Source organism: Periplaneta americana, chromosome 3, assembly GCF_040183065.1.
Source record: "Periplaneta americana isolate PAMFEO1 chromosome 3, P.americana_PAMFEO1_priV1, whole genome shotgun sequence".
NCBI lineage: Eukaryota > Metazoa > Arthropoda > Insecta > Blattodea > Blattidae > Periplaneta > Periplaneta americana.
Genome location: NC_091119.1, coordinates 113388947 through 113414406, shown reverse-complemented (window position 1 = coordinate 113414406; position 25460 = coordinate 113388947). Strand labels below are relative to the sequence as shown.

Here is a 25460-nt window from a genome sequence, read left to right as displayed (position 1 = left end):
AGGCGTCTTCTTAGCGAACATCCTCCCTCATTGTAATATAACTAAAATAAGTTATTTACGTATTTTGTAACGTATATAAAACAACAGAAGTAAATCTAATTACACTGTAAGCATTGCTTCAAATATAAACGCTTTATATTGTTTAAAAATAGACTTAGATTTACTTCAGTTATTTTATACACGTTAGAAAATACGCAAATAATTTATTTTAGTTACATTACAATGAGGGAGGATGTCCGCTAAGAAGACGCCTATATTACTATGGTATTTCTAAATTCCGAACGCTCTAATAATATGGAGTCGAACAACGCAAATTCCTTTATCCAGGATATAGATTGGAAATATATATTCCTTTCTTCAAGTAGATGAACAATCGAGATGCCTGATACGTGGTACTTTTGTGGCCAATATAATGTGGAGCGTCACTATAAAAACAAACGTACGATTATTTAGTCCGGACAGTCGCCGGCGATCTGCGCCTGGTTCAGTCGAGTCCATTAAGTTACGCCAAGGGGTGTTCAGGTTAGTCTATCGTTTGCAGTCTGAGCGATCGGATGTTTCGCATGCGGTATAGCGTTGGTTTCCAGTATAGTTAAGCTGTACTGCATTCCTTTGCCGACCGCTCGTCTTTATCGCTACTCCGGAACTCTCCTCACTACTCCTATTACTTCCCCTCTTTCGCTGAGCTGTCAGGACTAACTAATCGGGCTGTACCTACCTATGATTTGGTCGTAGAAGAGGAACGTACAAAAATGACTCAGGATCTCTTTGTTTTAATTGGTTTATTTTACAACGCTTCTATGATTAAGTTATGTAGCGTTTGAATGAGATGAAGATAATGCCAGCGAAATGAGTCCAGGGTCCAGCGCCGAAAGTTGCCTAGCATTGTTCTTAATGGGTTGAGAGAAAACCTCATCCAGATAACTTTCTCAACCAGGATTTGAACGCGGGCCCTCTCGTTTCGCGGTCAGATATGCTAACCGTTACTCCACAGAGGTGGAGGATCTTGAGAAAGCAGCCTTAAACGAGGCAAGTTTAATTGTGAATAATAATAATAGTTTTACTCATATTTCGTTATTATTAATAGCTGCAAAGACAATAATGTTCATCAAGTCTGACGCCTGATGTTAGCTATTAAAGATGCCTGCGTACTGTAAGCTTGTCGTGCTGGCATTGTTTACATGCCGGTGATTTTAATTCTCTATTTTGTAAGTCTGTATGTCCAGATATTTCACGTCTCTTAGCAGAGACACACACGTAGTGTAATCTTATGGGATTTTTTTAGTCAAGAGAAATAGTTTTTATATGTTAAGTATACTGTAATCTCTGAATTAAACTAATCTTATTATTTTGTTTATTTTGTGTATACATGCAAGGGTAAGCATTCTTCAGTTGTTATTTGAGAAGCATTTATTTTAAAATATTAATAAAAGCCGTTCCACTGAGTACAACACGACTTGTGCTTAAGTTCGCCACTGCACTCACCCTCGTCCACTTGCTTTCTGCACCCCGAGAGCCAGTTCGGGGCAGTTCCCTTGGATAGGTCTGCCGTAGGCTACTAACCCCAGATTTCACTCTATTTCTTTTAACAATTGCAGATAATAAGTGAAGTAAGGGGAAGATGGAAAGTGTTGGCAGAATGATAGAAACGCCAGTACCCCGAGAAAACCCCTCTGCAACACAGTCTTTGTGCACCACAAATTTCATCACTACCTGACCGAGGACCGAACCCGGACCGCCTGGATGAAAAACCAGCACGCTAGAGATTGAGCTACACACGCATTGGGATACGTACCTAGTGTTCTTGAAGTCGGAGTCGATGTTAGAGTGGATTTTCAAAAGTATTCCCTGGTTCAATACACTTTTGCGCCAGTGCAGTGTGTTGAATGGCGCTCATTGGTCGAACACGTTCAGACTGTCGCTTATACTGCACGTAGGCTACGTGCTGTGGAGCACTAGACCAATAGGTGTTCTTGGCGTCCGAAATGCGATTAAGTAATACGTCTCTTCGTTTCCACTTCTGCGTGGTAGACCAGGCAACTGACTTTGACCAAGGTCATGAGACACAATTATATAGTGACTCGTGATTAATTGCAGTGCGTTTATTTGTACCAAACAAAATGGACATAATTACTTAACTGTTCGGAACTGGAACCATGTTCATATGAAGTTTTACATTCAAAACGATTTTAGGAATTAGGACTATCGTAGGCTATATGTTAAAGTTATCTTTCTTCGTGAATTACTCTATATATCTGACCTAAGCAACCGTTGGACACTTTCTCCTTTACACTGTGCAATGATAGATAAAATAGTTAAAGAAAATTACTAATCAAATAGTACGAATGTTTAATTCGTTTCATTTGGCGACTTATTTAAATTAGATAAATTGAGGACCGTTTTTGCAAAACTTGCTAACTGCAAAATTTGCAAAATTGAGATTTTGATGGATTCGTTAACATAAGGCAGGCCTCTACATGATGTTAAAGGCGTCTTAGTAAAATTGGATTATTTCTCTTCATTGTAGTGTGTCAAAGTGTGATCGTTTTTTCAAAACTTGCTTTCTCCTAAGTGAGAGTTAGCAGCAAAATTTACTTACTACAGTGTGTTGTCTCTCCTGTAAAATTTAGTTTTTTTTCAGTTAGCAAGTTTTGCAAAAACGGTCCTCAATTATTCAAAATCGAAAGGTGTCAGACAGGAATGTCCTCTGTCACCGACGATTTTTAACTTATATTAATGGTGTTTGGATAAAATGGCTTAACCCACAAAAAATTTTTTCAGGAACAACAAAAAATAAATTTTAACACATTATTATTAGTTACCTTGCATGAAGGAATGTGAACATATTCTCAAGAAAAATATATTCACGTTTTGTAATTAAATTTCAACTAATTACACTAATTACAGTAAGAAGTCACACTAAAAAACTAGGATTGAGACATTTTATCCAAACACCAGCGATATATTAACTATGCCGTGAGAAAATGGAAGATAAATTTAGAAACTCATTTTAAAATTAGAAACTTGTCATTAGATACAATTTTATTTGCAAACAAACAGGTTCTGATTTGTACGTCTGAAGATAGTTTATAAAAAATCTTATTTAAATCTGTAGTGCTCGAGAAAAGTGGCACAAGTCAAAAATGTTAATTTTACAGGAGAAGAAAGAAAACTGTCTTCACACTGGTTTATATCGATTTCATTTTCTTCTGTATGAATATTGTAATGGGAGAAATACTTATGTATCTTTTCCCAAGCGAGCAGGTGTTCCGTAAGTTGTCAATAAATTAATAAAAAATGTTTGTGGAAACTGACTTATGTCACTTTTCCCAAGCATTGCAGAAATTAAACAAGCTGTGTTGGCCATTCAAAGGATCGCAAACATCAGAGCAAAGATAATTTTAGAAGGAAAGACTGTAGAACAGGTTACCTATTTCAACTATCTGGGCTGCAATATTTCATACTTAAAAATGAAGATATTACAAACAAAATCAATAAATTCAATTATATATGTACAATAAAAAGATATCGTACCTTAAAAATACTCGGAAAGAAACAAACTTAAATTTTTACAAAGTAATGGTGGTTCCCATAGTATTGTATGGCGCAGAATTTTGGACAATACACAAAAATAAAGAAAAAAAGAAAGATCGTAGCTGTAGAAATAGATTTTTACGGAGTCTCGCTGGATATACTCCGCTAGACAAGATCAGAAGGGAACTCGATAGCTTTAACTTCATAGAAAGAATTGAAAGAACATGTCGAACGAATGGAATTACCGCATCCCAAAATTAGTATTGAACTACAAAGTGAAATGACATGAGAAATGTTGGCAGACCGAGGAAGAGCTGTATAGAACACTTCTAATTCTGATTCATGAAACCGGAACCTGGCCTAATGGGATAAAATCCGTGGTGATGATGATGATGATGATGATGATGATGATGATGATGATGATGATGGTGGTGGTGGTGGTGATGGTGATTTATAATCAAGGATGAAAGAAATGAAAGCCATCACCTACCATCATCTACGTTTCCTTAATAATTTCTGCGTATAGTAAGTAAATTGAGAACAATGCTTAGTTAGTAAATTTGCGGAAGTTGGTAACCCTGTTCAGAGAGAAAGAATGACCGGTTGCCCCCGAAAGTGATTCAGGTGTAACCTGCTATTAAGGCGAACCGAGCCGGCACTGGCATGACAATAGGTGTCGAAATTGAATTTAATAGCGGGTTAGGGTCTACATAACGAGGCAACGAGCGTCCCTCGTGTTTACCGACTGCTCCGCACTCTATTAGAGCGGTGATTTAGTGGGATCGGACGGAGAATGGTATTTCCGCAAGAGCAGACAGACACTCGACCACGCCGTCGGCCGCTCCCTGTCATATCTCACAGATACAACCAAGGACGATTTAAAGACCAATGAATGCTCTAGTTTTATTGCTGGATCTACGCATCGTTACCTTAAAAAATACTTGTTGAATCCCCTAGCATTCGTAATGAAGTTAATTTGTGTCGATGCACCGAAAAAAAATCAAATTCAGTTGTTTTACACTTTATATTTATTCGTGTATTATATTATTTCATGCGCAACAGTCCATGATTAGCCTAAGCAGACTGCTGATCTTACGTCCACATGCCTCAGAAGAGGTGAACGATCAACTAACCAGCCGTTACCAAAATTATCTATCACAGTTCCCTCAAATTCATAACGATGCTGGGTGGTCAATGGTCTCATATTCTGGCCAAAATTTCATGAGAAAATTCCTTCCCCATGAGGACTCGAACCAGCGGAACTCTTCCGTAACGTGAGTCCAGACAGGATACCTTAACTCATGATGCTACGGTGCGGGACATGATAATTATACTACATTGGACCTAGAAAAGGCCTTTGACAAAGTGGATAGGAATAAACTGATGGGAATCCTACAGAAAATACAATAGATATGGATTGGAAAGAGAGAAGGCTGTTCAGTAAATCTTTATATTAAACAACGAGTCAAAATCAGGATAGGAGAAGAAATTTCAGGACGTAATATACATTACTATAGTGTAATATACATTTTGAAGTTTATAGTTTAAAATGTGTATGTCGTATGGTGTAGGCCTATAATATTTTGCATCCCACCGAATACAAAATGGAATGAATGCGGGAATTATTTAATATCCATTGTTGCAATGTATACTCTACGACACAAAAAATCGATTTCCTGTAGCCTGAATTCCTCTTAAGTTCATCTTCAGACAGCGCCTGGTTCACACGACGAGAGGAAGGATGTTTAAATATTATGGTTTATTTAACGACGCTCGCAACTGCAGAGGTTATATCAGCGTCGCCGGTGTGCCGGAATTTTGTCCCGCAGGAGTTCTTTTACATGCCACTAAATCTAGTGACATGAGCCTGTCGCATTTAAGCACACTTTAAATGCAATCGACCTGGGTCGGGATCGAACCCGCAACCTCGGGCATAGAAAGCCAGCGCTATACCAACTCTACCACCCAGGGCGACAAGGATGTTTATTTTGCATATAATTTACCCCTTGAATATATCTTTGTTCTAAATTATTTGTAATACTGGATTTATAAACAAAAAGAAAAACAAAGAAACGAAACAAAAGAAACACAGAGCGGAGTCTTGCACTCATACCCTCTCTTTTATTAAACCGCCACGTGAACCCTGGGTTTGGAGGTAACAATTACGTGTTCTTACAACAAGAGTCCTTTGAAACAATGACAACAAATTATTATTGGAACTTTTTCGCCGCATAATACATTCGTTCACGTGTGAAACTAAGGTCTCACGAAAGTACACGAAATTTTCCGAAGGGGACTTAGCCCATTGCTGCTGATCATTATTTGTGTCTAAGATGATACCTTTGGTTTGCACCAGCCACCACTGGTTACATACAAAGCCTGCCAGATGGGCATACGTCACCATACTTTGCGGGTTATCTCAAACTCGGTGAATGGCGTAAATAAAAAATTGAGCACACAGCCTCCTCAGGGGTCAGTTATTCGCATTACCTTAATCTTAAACATTACCAGTGCAGCCGTGGTCCCGAAGCAGTTCCTAACATCCAGCGAGCCACACAATCATAACTATCCTGCATGCATGGGGTCGTAAGTCTCTCCACCCCAGCCCCCTGTAGGGGTGGGTCAGCTTGTTTATGACGCCTACTTGAAATATCGAGCCACTTCATCAGCCAGCAATTAGGAAACCCTCAGGCGTAACAATGAGTTGAGAAGACACGTGAAAATACAAGCGCGTTCTGTCTCCAACTCGTAGGCTTGCATCGTAGAATGTTAAGTATTTGAGTCCAGGTTTAAAGTGAATCCCTCCCCCCTACAGATCATTACATGCACTTGCATAATAACGCACGTCCCTTCCAACAACGCATTGTGAACCCTGCAAGCAGCAGTAAGGAATGCCTCTCTTTTCTAACAAGGTTTGTTGCAACCTGAAAAACGTATTGGTTACTTGTACAGCATTGTCACAAGATAGTGACGTTCAGGGTAGAAGAAATAAGAATAAGAGGTTTGTGTGGAAGGGATGAAGGATGAACAAGAAAGAAAAACCTGGAGCGAGATAAAATTTGAAGCAGAGAGACAGAGATAGAGAGAAATTTTGAAAACGAGTTAGTAAAAAAAAAAAAAAAAAGAGAGAGAGAGAGAGAGAAAAAGTGTGACAGTCAAAAAACGAAAACAGTGAAAGCAGGAAAGAACAAAATAAAAAGAAAGGGAAGAGAGAATGCTGAAAACAAAGAAAGAAAGAAAAAGAAGGTGGAAGTAAACGAGATGTTAGGATTAATATTAAAGAAAGCAATTATCCACCACTAAAATATAGGCCTACAGTATGAGTATTTTGTATAGGAACTTCTCATCAAGAAGGAAGCTTAGCTTAGTATAGAACGACATCCTTAGACTTTTCCACGTTGTTATTGTTCCTACTTTCATATATAGTTTGTGCAGAGAGAAATACAGTATATTACAAAATTTGCAGGTAATATCTGCAGTGCTTGGGAAAAGTGACACAAGTCAGTTTCCACATACCTTTTTTGATAATTTATTGACAACTTAAGGAACATCTGCTCGCTTGGAAAAAATACATAAGTATTCCTCCCATTACAATAATTCATACAGAAAAAAATCAAATCGACATAAACCAGTGTAAGTTGTCAATAAATTATCAAAAAATGTTTGTGGAAACTGACTTATGTCACTTTTCCCGAGCACTGCAGATATGTTTTCCATTTACCGATAGGCTTGTATGATTACCAGTAAATCTTCAAGTATTGCATTCAACTACGTGTGACTGGAAGATTTTAAGTCTGCCATGTTGAAAACCGCTCATTAAACTCCACAACTACACTGAAAATGTTAGTACGTAATGAAACTGCTTTTCTAATGTGCCTAGAGGAAGCTGTTGTACCTAGAGACAAGCTGTACTGCGTTTATTTTTAAGGTTATGTGGTGGAATGTTTGTTTTCGCAGTTGACCACTTTAATTTCATCATTCAGCTGTTCTGCGAATTATTTATTTTTTGTTGAAGCAATCTGGAGAGATTTTATTTTAAAAAATCTGTTTTTGAACCTAAAAAGTAAGTAATTGTCAAATTAATGAATTATTTTTAATTAATTCTTTAGATACACAATTAAAAACTTAAATGTATTTTTTAAACCATGTTATTCTAGCTACGAATCCATGTGGTTATTAGCTTGTTTTCGGTACCTCAGTCTTGAGATATATTTTACTCATTCCTAATGTACCTAGGGGCGGTGTACCTGGGGACAACTGTCTTCAGGTAGACCTCAGATTTTAAATATTTTTGTAAATAAGTTACTCTTATAAGTACTGTAATCAAAAACAGTATTTAGTTTCAGCTTTAGTGGAAATGCCATGTAGCAAATTAAAAATCAAGAGACAAACTCCAACAAAGCTAAATTATTCTCCTCCCAGGAAAAGAAGGAAAGACGAGCGCTTTAACAGGTACGCCAGAGAAAACCGAAATAGAAGAAAGAAAAAGAAAGTTGAGTGAGAAGAGAAATATGATTAATAAAGTTCAGAAACGCAAGAAGTTGAAGCCACAAGTTCAGTTTCCAGAAGATAATTCAGAAGAGACTGCAGATGAGCCGAGGAATGTGCTAGTTCTAATGATAATGATGATGAAGATGCCATTTAAGCTGAAAATTACACTGCTCGAGCGAATTTAGAAAATAAGAGAAGAAAATTTTGTTCTCATACGTGTAGCAAGAAAGAGAGACTAATTATACATTTTTTGTCGGTAGAATTTGTAAGAAGATTTGTGAAACAGAATTTGAAGTTCAGTATATAAAGAATTTTACTAAATCTGACAATTTATTTGTTTTACGTGATGAGCAATCATAAATTGTTGATCTTCCTTCTGAGGATATTGTGATCGAACTTCCCCACCATCTCAAAGAAAAGATTCAAGCCTAAGGAGTACTAAGAAACATGTTTTCAAAATTTAATTTGGATAATAAGCAATTCACTTAATTGGAAAGTCTAATATTGTTTTCTGTCAAGAAAATTGAGAGTTATTTTAAAACTTAGCAACATTATCACTATTGTTAGGCCTTTTACATTAAAGTTAAAGGCAAACTTTATCATTAATAATAATTAGAAAACTGTAAATTGTCCGTATTTTGTAGAAATATAAACTTAATAAAATATTAGTTACATTAATATTATGTTGAGCCATGTCCCAAGGTACATCACCCTGTGTCCCAAGGTACATCATCCATATGTACCTAGGGATAGTATGTAACACTTTAGGAAAATTTTAAAAATCTATACAAAAATTATTTAAGTGAAACCTTTTTTTTTTCTAAGACACTTTACACTTCAAAGATACTGTTGTTAATAATAATAAGTTATAAAAGCTTATACAAAAATTTAAAAAACTGTCCCTGGGTACAACAGCTTCCCCTACCCCATTTGTCCGTGCGTCGCCAGCCAGTGTTCCGGGAGTGTTATGGAATGGTAACGAAATGGAGAAATGTTGACGGAAAGATGTAGATGCCTAATACGGGAAACGGGAGAATCACGACAAGAATCCCAACTGCGACCTTGTTCGCCACAAGTGTCACTATGCATTTTTCAAAAAAAAAATTTCAGTCCTGATCGGTACTCGAACCTGGATTGCCTGCGTGACAGGCTGAAGGTCTGACCATTCAACCACTACAGGAGTGATCTCCTGGCTTAGTTTCCTCATGAGTGATGCTTTATTGGTGTCACTTTTGAGGTTCCAGTCTGTTTTCGGACAGTTGTGTAAACAATAATGACATCATCACAAATTTGATATGTTATTTCTTTTTTAATTATTTTATAGTGCTGTCACACAAAATAAAAGCACTGCGGACCCCTTTCCATATGTCAGTACTTTCGCGGACCCCTTCAAAGTTATCAATGGAATGATGGATAGGTTAGATTTTGGGTTAATATTAAGTGAATAATAATAATGTTATATTTTCCAAAATTGTGTCAATATTGATTGCATATTTGACTTAAATGAAACGCAAATAATATAGTACTGTCCTGAAAAAAGAAATAGGCATTCACTAATATGCTATAAAGAGGCTTAATTACTTACAAATGGCTTTTAAGGAACCCGAAGGTTCATTGCCGCCCTGACATAAGTCCGCCATCGGTCTCTATCCTGAGCAAGATTAATCCAGTACCTTCCAACATATCCCACCTCCCTCAAATCCATTTTAATATTATCTTCCCATCTACGTCTCGGCCTCTTTTTCCTTCAGATCTCCCAACTAACACTCTATATGCATTTCTGGATTCATTCATGCGTGCTACATGCCCAGCCCATCTCAAACGTCTGGATTTAATATTTCTAATTATGTTGGGTGATGAATACAATGCGTGCAGTTCTGCGATGTGTGACTTTCTCCATTATCCTGTAACTTCATCCCTCTTAGTCCCAAATATTTTCCTAACTCATATGCTATAGCAGAGTTGATATTAAAAATAGTAAAGCAAAACAACACGCTACTTTCAATACTTTCTTTATATAATATTTTCTTGTGCTGAAAAGGAAATAAAGTATAATTTTATAACTTTCACTATTTCAGTGATAATAATGGAACTGTTTTCTTATGCATAAACTATTTTATACTTAGAATCAATGCTAAGTTAACTTCACTCTCAAGTCTGTCACCGCATTTGCTCTGTTTGGTCAAGTAGACTATTGACCGGCCACTGAAGAAATATGCACACTTTTATGACAGCCACAACACATTTCAGTTCTTATTGTACTATATATAGCCTATATACAGAATTATCACTACAATAACACATTTAAATGTAATTATTTTGAAAGTTGTCATATTTTATTCCTGCCACTAAACTGCCATTATGATAAATACGATTCACTTCCACTAGATGGCCCACGACACAAGTAGCAGGTTGACAACACATGCAAACGAAATGATACTACAAGTGTGTAGTATTATGTGACAGGTTAGGTTAGGTATTTTATGACAGGTTAGGTTAGATTAGGTGTGTAGTATTGTTACTATGCCGAGACGTAGGTGGGAAGATAATATTAAAATGGATTTGAGGGAGGTGGGATATGATGGTAGAGACTGGATTAATCTTGCTCAGGATAGGGACCAATGGCGGACTTATGTGAGGGCGGCAATGAACCTCCGGGTTGCTTAAAAGCCAGTAAGTAAGTATTGTTACTATGTTGGCGACACTGAAATCCACTGTCACATTAAGGAATATGGCCGTATTCCTAATTCAAGCACGACGATTTTTGTATATAAGTAAGGTACGTATTTAGGGCGGGTTGGGTGAGCATACAGCTCTCCCAGTGTTCACATCAATTTATAATAATCAATACTATAAATCCAAGGCATTTTCATGGTATTTTAGCAAGTTCCTATAGTGGTCGACACATACTGTAAGTAACCTTCACCAAAAGATTTTTCTATCCACAATATCACGGACCCTCAGAATGAACTTCGGTGAACCCACTTAAAGAACCACTGCAATAGAGTAGTCTATGACATTATAAACTAGTTTCACAATATACTATTATTGCAAAAAGGAATATTTTATACACTGTTACAGAACATGCAACAGTTTCCGTTGGAGCTGGACTGGATCCTACATCGTATTATGACTAGATTATCAGGATGTGCAGGAAATTAGATAGGCTACTGCATAAATGTTATGGTAAAATAATAATGATGACTATCAGTAATTCATCAAGTATAGAAAATGTTAAATGTTTACTTTTCATCACTATGGTAAAGGATTGGCTACTGTTTACATATTTAGTTTCTTTGGCTGGAACATAATACGTTTAACCTACCTCTTCAATTGTCATCATTTCCTCTTTCAATGTTGGCTGAAGAACACCATACCATCTCCACTATTTTCAAAGTTTTTGCAGAAAATATTGATTAAGACAACAGTCCGAACACTGTATAAAGAAAGCAAAACAGCTGTCATTAGAATAGTACTGCCAACTGTTATAATTTCCTTATGAGATACCGTACTACCAACCCGATATTTTTATTACCTAAGAACTAGGTACTGTTCAAAACTCACGAAAAGTAATTGTCCATAACTTTCCTTCATATTTACATATATTTTATGCAACTAGACCTATAGAATCATTTATATAATAAATGATGATAGACGACATTAAGATATATGGATCATATGCGGAGACAAAGAGGAAGTCTAAAAAGAGGAAAGAATGGAAAATTCTAGGTTTGCAGTGAAAAGCCTGCTCTTGGGCAGAACAGTATGAATGAATGATATAGTAAATAATAAAATATACGGATAGAAAAACCTACATTCATATGACATTCTAGTTCATTACATCAATAACAGATATTTTCACCAGAACAGCATTCCTAAAGGACGTACGCACATACGCTCGTCTAGCCTGGTAAGTCTTCCTTTCTTTGTTTATACGCCTAAATGGAATCAGTTTATACCTCTTTATCCAGCCACATGAGCCAAATGCCTTTCGGGCGTGACATTTAGGCTATCACATTACTAGATACTTTCAGACCAAACATCTCAATATCGCAAAATTTGTTGATTACGCCCTTCTGGTATGATGCCCTCGATATGATACTATAATAACCAATAAGAAACAAGCAATGAGCTCACTATGGAAGACATGCTGTTCTTGCAATACCAATTTCAAGGTCCTTATTCTGTACAAAACTTGATGTTAGGCCGGTTACACACTACAGCGAGATCTCTGAACTATGTAACGTCTTCACACTACATCGAGAAATATGTTGCTACACAGTGGAGCCATATCTGTATACACAATTAAAATACGAATTTTATTACGTCATACGGAAGGCAGTTTGATCAAAGACTTTATATATAATACCCTAGATCACATATACCCAGATTGCTCGGTGTTATAGACTTTGACAACTTTTGTCAGGTTTACTATGCTGTCATTTAGTTGTTACATAAGGAGTCACGTCATAACTCCAATTTGAATTGCATTAGCGACTGTACTGCCATCTCGTGTTCGTTTACGGCGGACGGGTGGCGATCCTGGCGGTTGTTCTCTTCAAAGTGCAAGATATTAACATAAGAATGATCTATATGTGATCTGGGTTTGATATGCGCTGATAGAAATAAAGTTACATCAATTTGAACACCTGACTTTCCATTTATTGTTCAATTTCATTTACATAATATAAATTTTATAGGCTACAACTGTGGGAGCGGGAAATACATAGCAATGTTTTCTAACAATCGCTAGCCGACCAATGTCAGCTATGCCTTATTTCGAGCGTTACTCCGTGCTAAAGGAAAGCATTTTCCATAGCATATTTCTCGCTGAAGTGTATTACGGACCTAAGTCCGTGTTCATTAGTTTGTTCTTCATTGATGAATACCTCTCACAATATTGATTTTTTTTTCTATTGAAGTCACGTTGACCATTTATAATGTTGATGAACAAGTACTCACATCCCGGAAGATAAATTTTAGGAAGCAAGTTTATTAAATTTTTTCTTCTTTTGAATACTAGCAAGACTGAAAATACTGAATATTTTTTTAACAACTGTATATGAATATGGGAAATATAGCGTGTATTAGAGGGAGTCTTAATTGTGTTACTTCAGTTGTAATACCATTATCTTCATACATTTATGGCCTCACAATCAACCCTGTATGCATTTGTCAGACTACAAATCTCCAAAGATTTATGTAAACGCCATAAGTCAGCGTTTTGAAACCTATTACGCCAGGCAGCTTAAAAATTGAAGTGTGCATAAAATTACTATGCCAGCAGAATTCGATGGCTTAGTATGAAGCTAACGTAACTATAAAAATTGACATTTTTAGATCTTTACATCAATATTGATAATTCGTTCTTCTACTTGGTCATAAAAAATTGTAACTCAGTTCCGAACAGTGTGTGTGTGTGTGTGTGTGTGTGTGTGTGTGTGTGTGTGTGTGTGTGTGTGTCTATATACATTACAATTCGCAACTACAAAACATATTATAGTAGGCCTACCGTCCATATAAAATAAGAGTATTGTCTGTCTAGAGTTTTGTTGTGAATAAAGCATCAATTGTAGTTACGTTTGTTGCACATTCAGCCCTCGAATTGCAATGCAAGGAACACGTTGTGATTTAAAAGTATTAAACAGTATACAATATTTCAATGCCGAGTTATTTCACCCCTCATGCATTTCAAAAGTGAATGCTAGAACTAGTTTCGTGAAGTCTAAAAATTTGGGCTCACTTTTTTTAATCTTATGTTTTACGGTACGATTTTATTCTGAGAGCTTAGTCTTCATACATTCTATATCCCTCTGAACTTTTAATCTTGGTTACGTTCTTGAATTCTCATTCACACAAATTGAATAAAAACTGGAGATTATACAAAAATATTAGGATTATATTACATACTGGAATATGCTATAAATTTGTCTCGATAATAAAAAGTATCCTCTATTGAGGTTCTGGCTGACAATATGTAGGCTACGTCTATTATCAGACAGTACATCTCACTTGATATGTCAGAGGAAGAACAATTTGTTTGTATGCATCTGAAGTCTGATTAGTGTATTATGTTATTAGTCAGAGATGTCAGAGAGGGAAAGGAACTGGCCACCCTACCCCATTATTTCCTGGCCTAGTCTCATAAGTGGTGCCTCCTTGGTGTCACTTGTGAGGTTCAGACTTTTCTTCGGACAGTTGACTAAACAGCAATAAAAGAAAGTTGAATCGCAAGAAGAACTTTTAATGTCAAAACAGGCCTATCCTTGTACTGAAGTATTGTATTTTCAAGAAATAAAACATTTTATTCAAGTACAGAAATAACATTTATTTTCAACATGCTAGATAACCGTCGTTTGCATGGAAACTCAAATTAACGTGTCTGATAAATATAATACACAAGGACGTACCATGAAGTAGTTTAATTACAATATTCGCTACATGTTGGGCGCTTTTTGAAAGAAATCGCGGCCATACCTAGAAAAATGTTCCACTAACTCAATAGTTATTTCTCAGAAACAGAAGGAACATTTGAACCAAGGAACAGAGAAAATCATATGGTTATAACTAGAGTTCGGATTTTAGGATTACTTATTGTAGTTTTTCTGTGTACTATATAGAAAATTGCCTCTTTTCTTAAATTTTTTATAAAAGTTGCAAAATACGATCATTTATTCCACAAATAATTTATAATAGAAAACTTTTTTTACTGATAACTGAAATCTGACACTCCTTTAAGTAAGTTTGATTACAATATAATGACAAGCCACGTCTAAATTTTCTGGCGCAAATCTTCAATAACCGTTAACGCTTTGTATACTGAAAATGTCCTTTCAACAATATGGGATATTATTGGAGCAAATTTCATCGCTGTCACGGATACAAAAGTATTAGACTCAATTGAAATAAGAATAAAGTGGGGAAGAAATATGAACAATTTCGAAAATATGTTTAACTCAAAAATAATTGCAGATAAATGAAAAATCCGATGATCAGCGTAAATATTGAATAATTTGAAGAGAAACTATCCATCATGGATCAGGACTTCAAATCAGGTGTGCTAGGATTAAGTGCTGTGTTCTAAGCACTGAACTATTCTCCAACTCTGTCCAGGATAGAAATTTCTTCATTTATTGAAACTAAACGGGAGGTCAGGTCTGAAAGCCAATATTTACTCAACTGTTTATAGCATAGCCTACTTTTGACAAGCTTCAGAGATTTTTTTAAATTTATTATGAAATTAGAATATTCACCTATACATTTACCAAATTAAATTGGATTTTTACATATCCAAACTAACTGTGCCAAGAAGTAACATTTGTCGAACGAACATTACCTGATAAATGCTAGCGAAGAACTGAATAATTTTATTATACGTCCTCTGACACAAAATGGTCGCTCTCCTGTGTAAATTTTTCCAGGTGGTGTTCGGGTAGACAAATTCATACGGGTAAATAATAAGCATAGAGATCCTAGAATGAAAAGTAGCAGCGATGTATCTGCATGTCACGAAACGATATTTATTCCCTTCGAAGACTGGCTTAGCGATAGAATTCTTCTCGTTACAAAGACCGAGCTTCGAATCTCTCCAAAATTCACGCGTGTAAACATAGCGCACATGATTCCCGAGCTATTCCGAGGTGGGACAGTGTCTGAACAGCGACCAATATCCGTGTCAACGGGTGTACAAGTGTAGCTCGATTCCAGAATGTGATGAAAATGTGTATGTTAGCTCTCAAAATTCAATACCACCACACTTCCATTAGTGCACAAAATTGAACCTTGCCGACAATGTAATATCAACGTAATGTAAATGCGTCTATGTAGGCATATTCTGCAACTATTCGAGCAATGCAATAATTTTCTCGTACTGATAAATTGTTTACCGTTGTATTATAAATAATTGTTAAATTTATCTCGTGTTTATTTTTGTCCTTTCTTAGCCATTCTTGGCTTACGGGCTTTATTTAGCCCCTTTCAGGTTTCCACGACTCATTTAGCCTTTTAGGTCTTATGAGATTCATATATTTTACTGCGGGATGCCCGAAACGGTCAATTGTGTTAAAATATACAAGATAGGTTAAATACTAGTAATCCAACCCTGTTTGCAATTCAAAAATTCAAAATCCAAGTTAGTGAGCTATTTTACTGTGGAGTTTTAAATTAGAATCAACTCTTACCACTCGGAGCATTGTTCCAAGGTAAATACTTCAGTTTGTTGACTTGCATTTTAGAATAACAGAAGTTAAATAATGAATAGTTTACATTTACCGTCAGCCTATGTTCAGACCTTTAGTCTGAAAGTTCTGTTTTTACGGAGATACCAGTCAATTTGAAAAGTTTTCTATTACAATACATAACAATTTTAAAAGAGATTTAAAAATTTAAATACAAAGCAATTTATTTAAAATTACAATATTTAAATGTTAGATGAAAATAAGTTATTCTGCAATTCATATATTCATTTCACCGAGTTTAAGTCCACGAAATGCCACACTGAACATAGCTTCACATTGCTCCTATCTCAATCTTGGTTTCACATTCACGTGAATAATGCACACGCCGATCGGAGCTCCCACGTTCCTGACATGTGTCCAGCGCTTGGCTATTTGGAAAGCAGAACTTGACACATTTCCTGAAATAAAACCAGATTGAAGATTCTTTTGAGTAACTAGTTTTCGGCTATAAGAAAAACTTTAGTGTAGGAAAAGTTCTAGTCAAGAAATGAAAAGGACTGGACGAAATTTATTTATAAGCAGAATTATACAGACAATTTTATTAATTACTCCTTTTTTGTTGTTGAGTTACGAGATTTCTATACTTCTTACAATCCCTCGCTTCATTCATAAAAATTTCAAAAGACGTGGTTCGAGCAATACTGACAACCATTTTCTTGCACGAAACCAAAGAAACTTAACGATACAAATTATAAGTTAGGAATTTAATTATCGGAAATTCTGAAAGATAATCAGAGGAAACAATCACTACCTACTATTCCAGAAATATACAGAGTTAGTAATCCTATATTATTAACAATGCCAAGTAAACGTTGTCCAGAATTTCAACTGATGTTAGCAATTCATTATTTTATGTACTACATAAACACCATCAGATTTTAAAATCTTCCGCCTGTAGAGGACGGGTACCACTCTAGTGCGGGACCATGTCCGATTTTTAGAAGTTTTGAAAGATGTCAAGATACATAAAAAATGTTCTACATAAAAAGAATACTGAAATAGTGATTATGTTTTCAACATGCTTAAAACTTTTCACCACTCTGTTAGTGTAGCATTTGGCGATTGTGGGTTCAGTAAACTGAAATTTAACAACTCATTTGCGAACAGGTTTAGGTGAAGAAAGCTTAAATCTAAAAATGCTATTCAAAGGTCAACTTTAGCGAGGTCCTAGTAATTTGCATTTACTGAAGTGAGAATTCAAGACGCTGTCAGTTTTGAAATCTTAAATATTGGAATTAGATTCTGCCTAACGTAGCCTTCAAGAGTTTCAGTTAGGATACTATTGTGCAACAATTAGGCTACATTACACCGACTTAATTATATTCTTCACTAAAGAATACCTGCATCTACATTTTAAGTTTCATCGTATTCTTTTAATGAATGAAAAAGACATTATATTAAACAAGTTCATAAGCATAAGTTTTCCCCCCTCACCCTTTCGAAAAGGATACTTCACAGAAACAAAGTTTCACGACTTGTTAATATTTCCTTGACCTGTCTTAGTACTGTATTTAAATTATAGAATTTAAACGTTCATTAAAATAACGGAGACAGGAGAGGGATCTGACAAGTTTGTAGAGGGAGGGCCCCACAATTCCTATGGGTGGACCTGGACGCAAATAACTTCTCACCTAAGTAGATCACTAAACCTAAACCAGATTGTATTAAGTTTTCATTTTATATGATCAAATATCTTCAAAATAATTTCAATAAAACAGTTTGAATGTTACAATTTCAGACTCAACAGCTACATAAACTTCACGATTTTAGACATGACCAGAATGAGAACACAAAATTGCTGAAGAAAAGTTAAGTCCTCTTAAATTTATCAGACAGACTAGTCTCAAATGATTTCGCTAATTTTTATATGAAATGAGAGTCCGAAGCAAAGTGGTACGAGTGACATTTCTAAGAACATTAGTTAAGTGCATCCAGGGCAAGCTAAAACGTTTAAAATTTAACCACATCACACAACTTGAAAACAAATTTCACGGAATTTACAAAATCTTAAGTACTTTCAACCACATTTTCTAATAAATAACCTAAGTACACTTATACCTCTTTGGTTCTGACTCCCTCAAATATAATATGGAAATATTTTTAAGATTCGTACAAAATTAGGCTACTTATGAAATACCAAATTACCAAGAGTGCTCAAGAGTACCGTAATTCATGTTCAGGGAATTGCGGTAGAAAGTAAACTGCCCAGTTGGTATTGAAACCGTCGAGAGTTTATGATGCATCTGTACACATCCTCCACAGCATCACTCAGCACCACGTTCATTTATCTCCAACATCTGAAATACATAAATAAGGCGTTAACTTTCCGAGGTTTGCAATTGTTAGATCGATCCTGTTTCGCCAAGAAAATGTGCCTCAGAACACGAATTTAAGGAAATAAAATTAATTTCCAGTTCCTTACTTGGAACCAGATATTCAGATGCAAAACAGCATTTAACATAACACTAAGTGTTCGTAATAATGATTTACATTGAACAATAGTACAAGTTATGTCTCTTAAAAGGGAGAAGATAGCGAATTGAAATTTTTTTTCCTAATATGCAAAATTTTAATTTTTATATGCAGAAATATCTGGAACTTAAATTCGAGACGAGTGGAAAATTTAGTACCCAATTTTCATAAAATTGAAAGAAACAGTATCTCGGCCATTCTTCAATATATTATATAAATATTTTACATTTTACTCCTGAAAGCACGTTGTTTAGAATGTCTTTAGTAAAATTCTGAAATTAGTTTTCAAAATTTTAATGTAAATAATTGCATATTAAGAATGGATTTGCGGTACTTTTAAAGAAATATGGAGTCATTCTTCAAATATAGCTCCTTAATAGCCTAAAGAATGTTCACCAAACAAGTTTGTAAAATTAATAATTGTTAGAACTTTTTTTTTTTTCCAAGGAATGAGAAAAATTTACTAAATCACTAAAAATTTTAATCTACGTTTATAGTTAAAAATCCCTGTGCGCCACAGCTTTAAAAATGGTGTTGCAGCAGTTCACAAGGCAATACATACATATTAAATTTTATGATTTTTTTTTTCATATATTAAGGAGTACGTATTTTAAAGACGAAACAAAAAAAACAGACTGTGGGATTTTAAAGTTGCATTATTCAAAGACACTTTGCGCCACAACATTAAAAATTCTATCAGTGACCGGCAAGGCCAAAAAGGCGCATTAAATCGTGCATAGACCGTTTTGAACATTTTAAATGTTACTATAAAAGGGAGAGAAATTAGTAAATTCACTGGTTTTTCGCGATTTCCTCATCTTTATTTATGAAAATGTCTTCCAACCTTTAAGAGTGATGTGAACAAGTTCAGTTTTCCAAATAGACATTTTTTTTTGGCAGATTTCAGTTTTATTACATATTTTCGAAAAGAATGCCACAAATCATTATGTTTCGTAATTCCGGCACATTTCCTTGTTGCCACCCCTTCGACACGTTGAGTCACAGGCTCATGAAGGGGAAGTTAATGATTCGCCACTATTTTATAATAACTGTTCAATAGATTTGGAAGAAATTGGCATAGATGGCTCACGTAGCATCTCACACCTGGATATGCATCTGCTCACGCCTTTCTATCTACCTATGGGGGACTTCATTCAGAACTAACGAATTCACGACGTAACGAAGCGCGCAACAAGACGAGAGCACACACACATCGAGATCGGAAGATAACACCGCTCACACCTCCGGCAGCCAATCAGCCGGTAGAGGTCCACAGCAATATAACAATACAATCCAACACGATCGCAAACATAATATGCATCAATCATAATATTAAATTGTTTACTATTATCAACTCAATTGTTTCATTATTTTAACATAATTAAATTGTATTAACATTACTTTAACATAATTAAGTTGTATTTATGTATCAATTCTTAAATGTTTCATTATTTAACATGATAGTAATTCATTTATTCAGTCAGCGTTAACAAATCAATAGGTCTATGTGTTAAACCTTCACTACATTTACTCCATTACATATTCAACATTTAACTGTGTTCCATTATGTTTACGATCGAAATTTCTGCTGCTTCTCTCTAGAATCCAAGGGACGAATCCATTGCATGCGCCAATTTATATGTATGGATACCTTCTGCGGTTTAATGAAATTCATATTCCAAATCGCGAGCATATTCAAGATTCTGATTAATTCGTATAAAACTAACCAGATTATTTGTGAGCAACTGAAGAGAATTTTGTTTTCAGAAGGTACCCAGCTATTCTAAGAGAACTAGTTAGGTTAGGAGTTGTATGCCATACCCATCACTAATCGAATGAAGAGTTTAAGCACATCATGCCTACCCTGACGCATGCCGATAGATTCAGTGAAGAGGTCGCATTCGTGGTTATACAATTTCAATCCATCACAAGTAAAAGATTTATTCGAGATTAATTTTCGTGCATCTTGCAATGTTACATAATTTAAAATGTAACACTCCATTGCACTTTGTCCTGAGTTTGATTTCATTTACAATACTGAAATTTGTATGAAATTCACAAAATTTGGAATAATTAATCGCTTGCAAAAGTGCTAAGCCTATCAAAGTTCCGAGACGAAAATTTTCAGAAGCACAATAAAACATTACGTGTTAAATTTCCTTGATATATGAATCTCAATTTTGTACGTATGTCAAGCAAAAATAACACCAATAGTTTTATTCCGTTCCTGAAAATTTTGGTTCTCAGAACTTGAAATAACGCCGACCTCTTTACTTTGTTGCCTTATGTCCGCCTCTGGCTGAACCACACGATTGCCAAGTCTCATACAGCCTGCCGATCCACTGCTCTGCCAATGCAACCCCGCACACTGGCACGTCTTACAACATCCTGAAATCTCCAATCTCCCGACGCGCGGAAAAGGAAAAAAAACAAATACAATACAGTACTACGTCCTTAATTATGCAGTGACATATAGAATCAGGCCAGCCGACTTGACGCTTACAAACTAAATCCTACGGCGAAACTACAACCACCTTGCCAAGGGTGGTTCGCGAATTTCTGAATGATTCAGCCAGTGACCCTTATTGATCATAAAGCAACAAAAGGTGACAAAATGTGCAGTCCTACTATTCGTGGAGATCATTGGCCTGCGGTTGAAGCAGGTGATGGATGGAGTCCGGATGACGAAACACACAGCTGACTGTCATAATTCTGCCTTCATGCTGGAACCTGAAAATAAATCCGTAGATATTTACTTATACGATAATATAGCCTATGTTCTTAGCTACCACTTTTAACATGAATATGGAACTTAACCAAAAGGATTTGTAGGTACACCTTTCATCTTTATAATTTTAGGCCTACTATATTTCAACACTATTTCCCTTAAAAATCTTAGGTTCTTTGGAAATTGAAATTTGCATGCATAATATTTTGCACTATTTCCATAAATTACAAGTTTTAATATTTTGTTGAAACGGTTATCTTTTCTTAAATTCTGGAAACTTCTGGTATTATCGGACAGCCTTTAAATGACAACTGAAAGTGTACAACATATTTTAATTAAACATTGTATGTATGTAATGCCCCATGAAGTAACATTTATAGTTACTTTTCATAAGTAAAGATTCCATACTAAATTAAATAAGCAATATTATACATCGAACATTATGGAACAAGGTTTTCACATGAACTGTAGCCTACATGCACGAATAGTTTCATTAATATATTACATACTTAAATTATCATGTATACGCTCTCCTACTTACCAAAATACTCTACAAATTTTCAAAATTTGAAAGAAATATCTACCAACTTTTCAAAAAAATAATTAGAAAAAAATTGTTTAATAATTTTCAGATAATGTATATTAATACAAAATACTGAAAATGTTGGGTTTGCAGTGAAAGAACTGGCCTTGGGCAGAACACTGAATGAAGGAGTATATATTAAGCATGACTTTCTGCAGAAACGAAAGCTTTCATGACAAATTTTGAAATAGGCCTATCAGTAAAATTTTACTTTGCGAAACATTCGTCTTCCACCTAGATTTAGTGCTCCATATTATTGGACTTTTACAGTACACCACAAAATTAAACTTCTAAATAACAGTGGAAGAGAAGTTATTTTAAGGAGCATAATTAATAACAGAGTAAAACATTTTGAGAATTTTAATAGTGTTAGAGAAGCTAGGACCCAACATACTTTAGGAACCTTCTTCCGTTTTCCCTCTTCAGAGTTCGTGATTTGTAGTAAGATCGCCTGTAGTGAATAGACTCTCAGCTTCAGGAAGTTTTTCTCCACATTCTGAAACAGACATGTTAAATAACGATTAATGAAATCTTAATTATTTTGTATCCCATGAGTGAGTATTATATAGTCCACCGCTGTGGAGTAACGTTTAGTATGCCTAAAGGTTGGTTCACAATAAACCGGGAACGGAAACACGAGAACGAGAACGGAAATATTGTTAAAATAATTGTATTCAAATGTGAGCATTCACAATTAACTATTGTGAACGCTCACATTTAAATACATTTATTTCAACAATATTTCCGTTCTCGTTGTTTCCGTTCCCGGTTTATTGTGAACCAGCCTTAACAGTGAAACGAGTGAGTCCGAATTCAAATCTTGGTTGTGACAAGTTACTAGGTTTTCCCCTCAACCCATTAAAAACAAATTCAGAGCAAATATTTGGCGCTGAACTCTGGCCTCATTTTGCTGGCATAATCAATCTCACGCCAGATAGCCATAGAATTGATAGAATCGTAAAATGACTTATTTTAATCCATTTCACATGGAACCCTATTTTACTATGAGACATGTTAGGGTTATAAATGCATTATTATATATATATATATATATATATATATATTACATTGATTAATGAAATCTTATGTTTAAAGTGGTTTTTTTTAAGTACAATATGACATTACATTACACGAGTGAAGGAATCAAAATAAAATGAAAAATATCTTACCTCATTCTTTTTATATGTTCTTCTGTCAGCAGCTCCGATAGTGAAAATCTAGGGAATATTGTGGATATACTCATATTTGCTGTCAGTTTACGAACATCTGATAATCAGTAGTTTCAAAATCTTCAATTTCGGACAGAATTTCAGATCACGTAGGCCTACGTTGTTTTAACATTAGCTGACCGATTCCGAACGAAACTTGATGAGTTTGTAATGAAAAGAATACCTCGTTTATTATCTACCTTCCGTCTAGTATATTTAAAGAAATATTACCTTCGCAGCAAAGTTCCGATAAATTTAATAAAACGTTGCTTTGAAAACACTAATAAATTGGGTTTCCAAGTATACTTCCAAACTGAAAAATTATTTTGTCAATTTTCATCGGAGCGACGATTTACAAGCATATTCTACTATCTAAAAAACTAAATTGAATGTACAGAAATTTACAGTAGAACTTGTTTTTTAAATATATCACATTCAATGCCATACTTCTGATTTAAGTGTGCGCCAGCGAGTGTTTAACGAGTTAATTGCTCTGTAATTAAGAACTGAACATCCATCTTAGACTACGAAACTACAGATTAGCAACTACAGCATGCTACAACAACTACATTACTCTAATACCACAACCAGAACTACAACCCACCGAGGCAGAATAAAAAGCCATTAGTTCTCTAAAATAGTGTATTTGATGAAGTACATACATCAAATGTGATTCAGTATTTGGCCACTGAATTATTTCCAGAGGAAATGAAAGATTGAATATGAATTCATGAGCACTCAATCTTATCTAGTCCAGTGAAACACTTTGAAAATCAAATACACCGGCAATCTCAACATATATTGCGTCGTCAATGCTCGAACGACTGCAATACCTTTAAGAATATTACACAGAACATGAATATGAACAAATTTCTTTTGCAGTTATTGCGTATTCGAGTGAAAACTGTTACATACATGGAATTACCTCCGTAATTTCGTAATAATTGCTGCGTTTTACGAAGAAATTACTAGTTCATAAAAATATTAAAACAATAATGAATTTATTTCAAGGAAGTTAATAAAATATTTTAGACTAGGGAACAGTTACAATAAAATGTTTCACTTATAAATTTACGTAGACTTCGGATTTGCAAAAATTTAGATTCTTTAACATTTACCAAATTAAGTACTCAAAAGCTTACATTGGTAACCGATTACATTCACATCAAATAAAATTGTGAGCAATATTTTTGTTCCTATAAACTGCAATCTCTGCACGTTTTATTATTCAATTATGTAATAAATTTAAGCTTATTAAAACCATTTAAAATCTACCTTTCCTTGATCCTTTAAATACGAATTTCCACAAAATGCGTCTTTAAATTCAATTTATTATTACATTCTAGAAGTTTGAGAATACTAGCATTCATAATATTTAACTATATCAATGAATCACATCCAAAAAGAGAGAAAATATGAACGTGTATATATAATTGCAGCTAAAATGTTGCACGTTACTTATCAGACAATTTATACTTGTGCGATCACAAAAGTTTTTTTGTAAAGCTTTAAATACCCATACAGCAAATGTATATCACTCCGAAGTCCCTACGGACTAACTGATAATTCCGTCTCCGTTGCTATCCCGCGCTGCCGAACTGATGCCCACTGGCTCGAAACCTCAAATGAAGCAAGCGTATAGAAGGCAGTATGTGACGTACCTGGATACTATTCGACGCCGATGTTCAGTTTTTATCATGTCATGTGGTCATCTACCAATCCCGTCGCTCTACGTGTTTATAAATTATTTTTATTGTTTTATTTAATGTTTAATCACACGTTATATTTAATAATTATATCAATTTACAAGTATAAATATTTGAAATTAGTTTATGATATTAAAAAATCTGTATAACTTATAATATCGGAACTAACATTTTCGACAGCAGCGCACTCTGAAATTAGTATGTATTATAGGGGTGTGCTGCACATTTCTTTCTCTGTGTAAATCCTTGATGTCATATTGATGTTGTTCATAAATAATTCTGACACGGTTACGATCCTCGTGTCTAAATTTAATTATTTTATAGACAAATTTTAGTCATGAATTTTCCATATCTTTCTTTTTCAAATCCACGTAAATAGAGGAAATAAATGTCTGTAATAGTGCCGCAAAAAATATGAAAGACATAAGAATTATAGTGCTAATAATATATTTTAAAATCAATAATATTTATTTAATTATTAATATAAAAATGTATTTATAG

At 34.9% G+C, this 25460-nt stretch overlaps 2 long non-coding RNA genes across 4 annotated transcripts in view; both read right to left on the bottom strand.

The window, feature by feature from the left end:
• LOC138697134 (uncharacterized) overlaps positions 1-1971 on the bottom strand; it is a 135348-nt gene extending 133377 nt beyond the window's left edge. The window contains exon 1 of the long non-coding RNA XR_011331533.1: positions 1796-1971. This is a non-coding gene — a long non-coding RNA (uncharacterized lncRNA). The remainder of the gene's footprint in view (positions 1-1795) is intronic.
• Positions 1972-14382: 12411 nt separating this feature from the next.
• Positions 14383-24884, bottom strand: LOC138696395 (uncharacterized). Of its 3 annotated transcripts, none has more exons than XR_011331371.1 (6): positions 23916-24884; positions 23215-23311; positions 22440-22541; positions 21363-21464; positions 18408-18559; positions 14383-16660 (listed from the first exon to the last, which is right to left on the bottom strand). It is a non-coding gene; the product is annotated as an uncharacterized lncRNA (long non-coding RNA). The 3 variants fall into 3 exon arrangements; XR_011331370.1 differs by having other exon boundaries at positions 23215-24086; positions 24179-24884; XR_011331369.1 differs by having other exon boundaries at positions 23215-24884.
• Between the last annotated feature and the right edge of the window lie 576 nt (positions 24885-25460).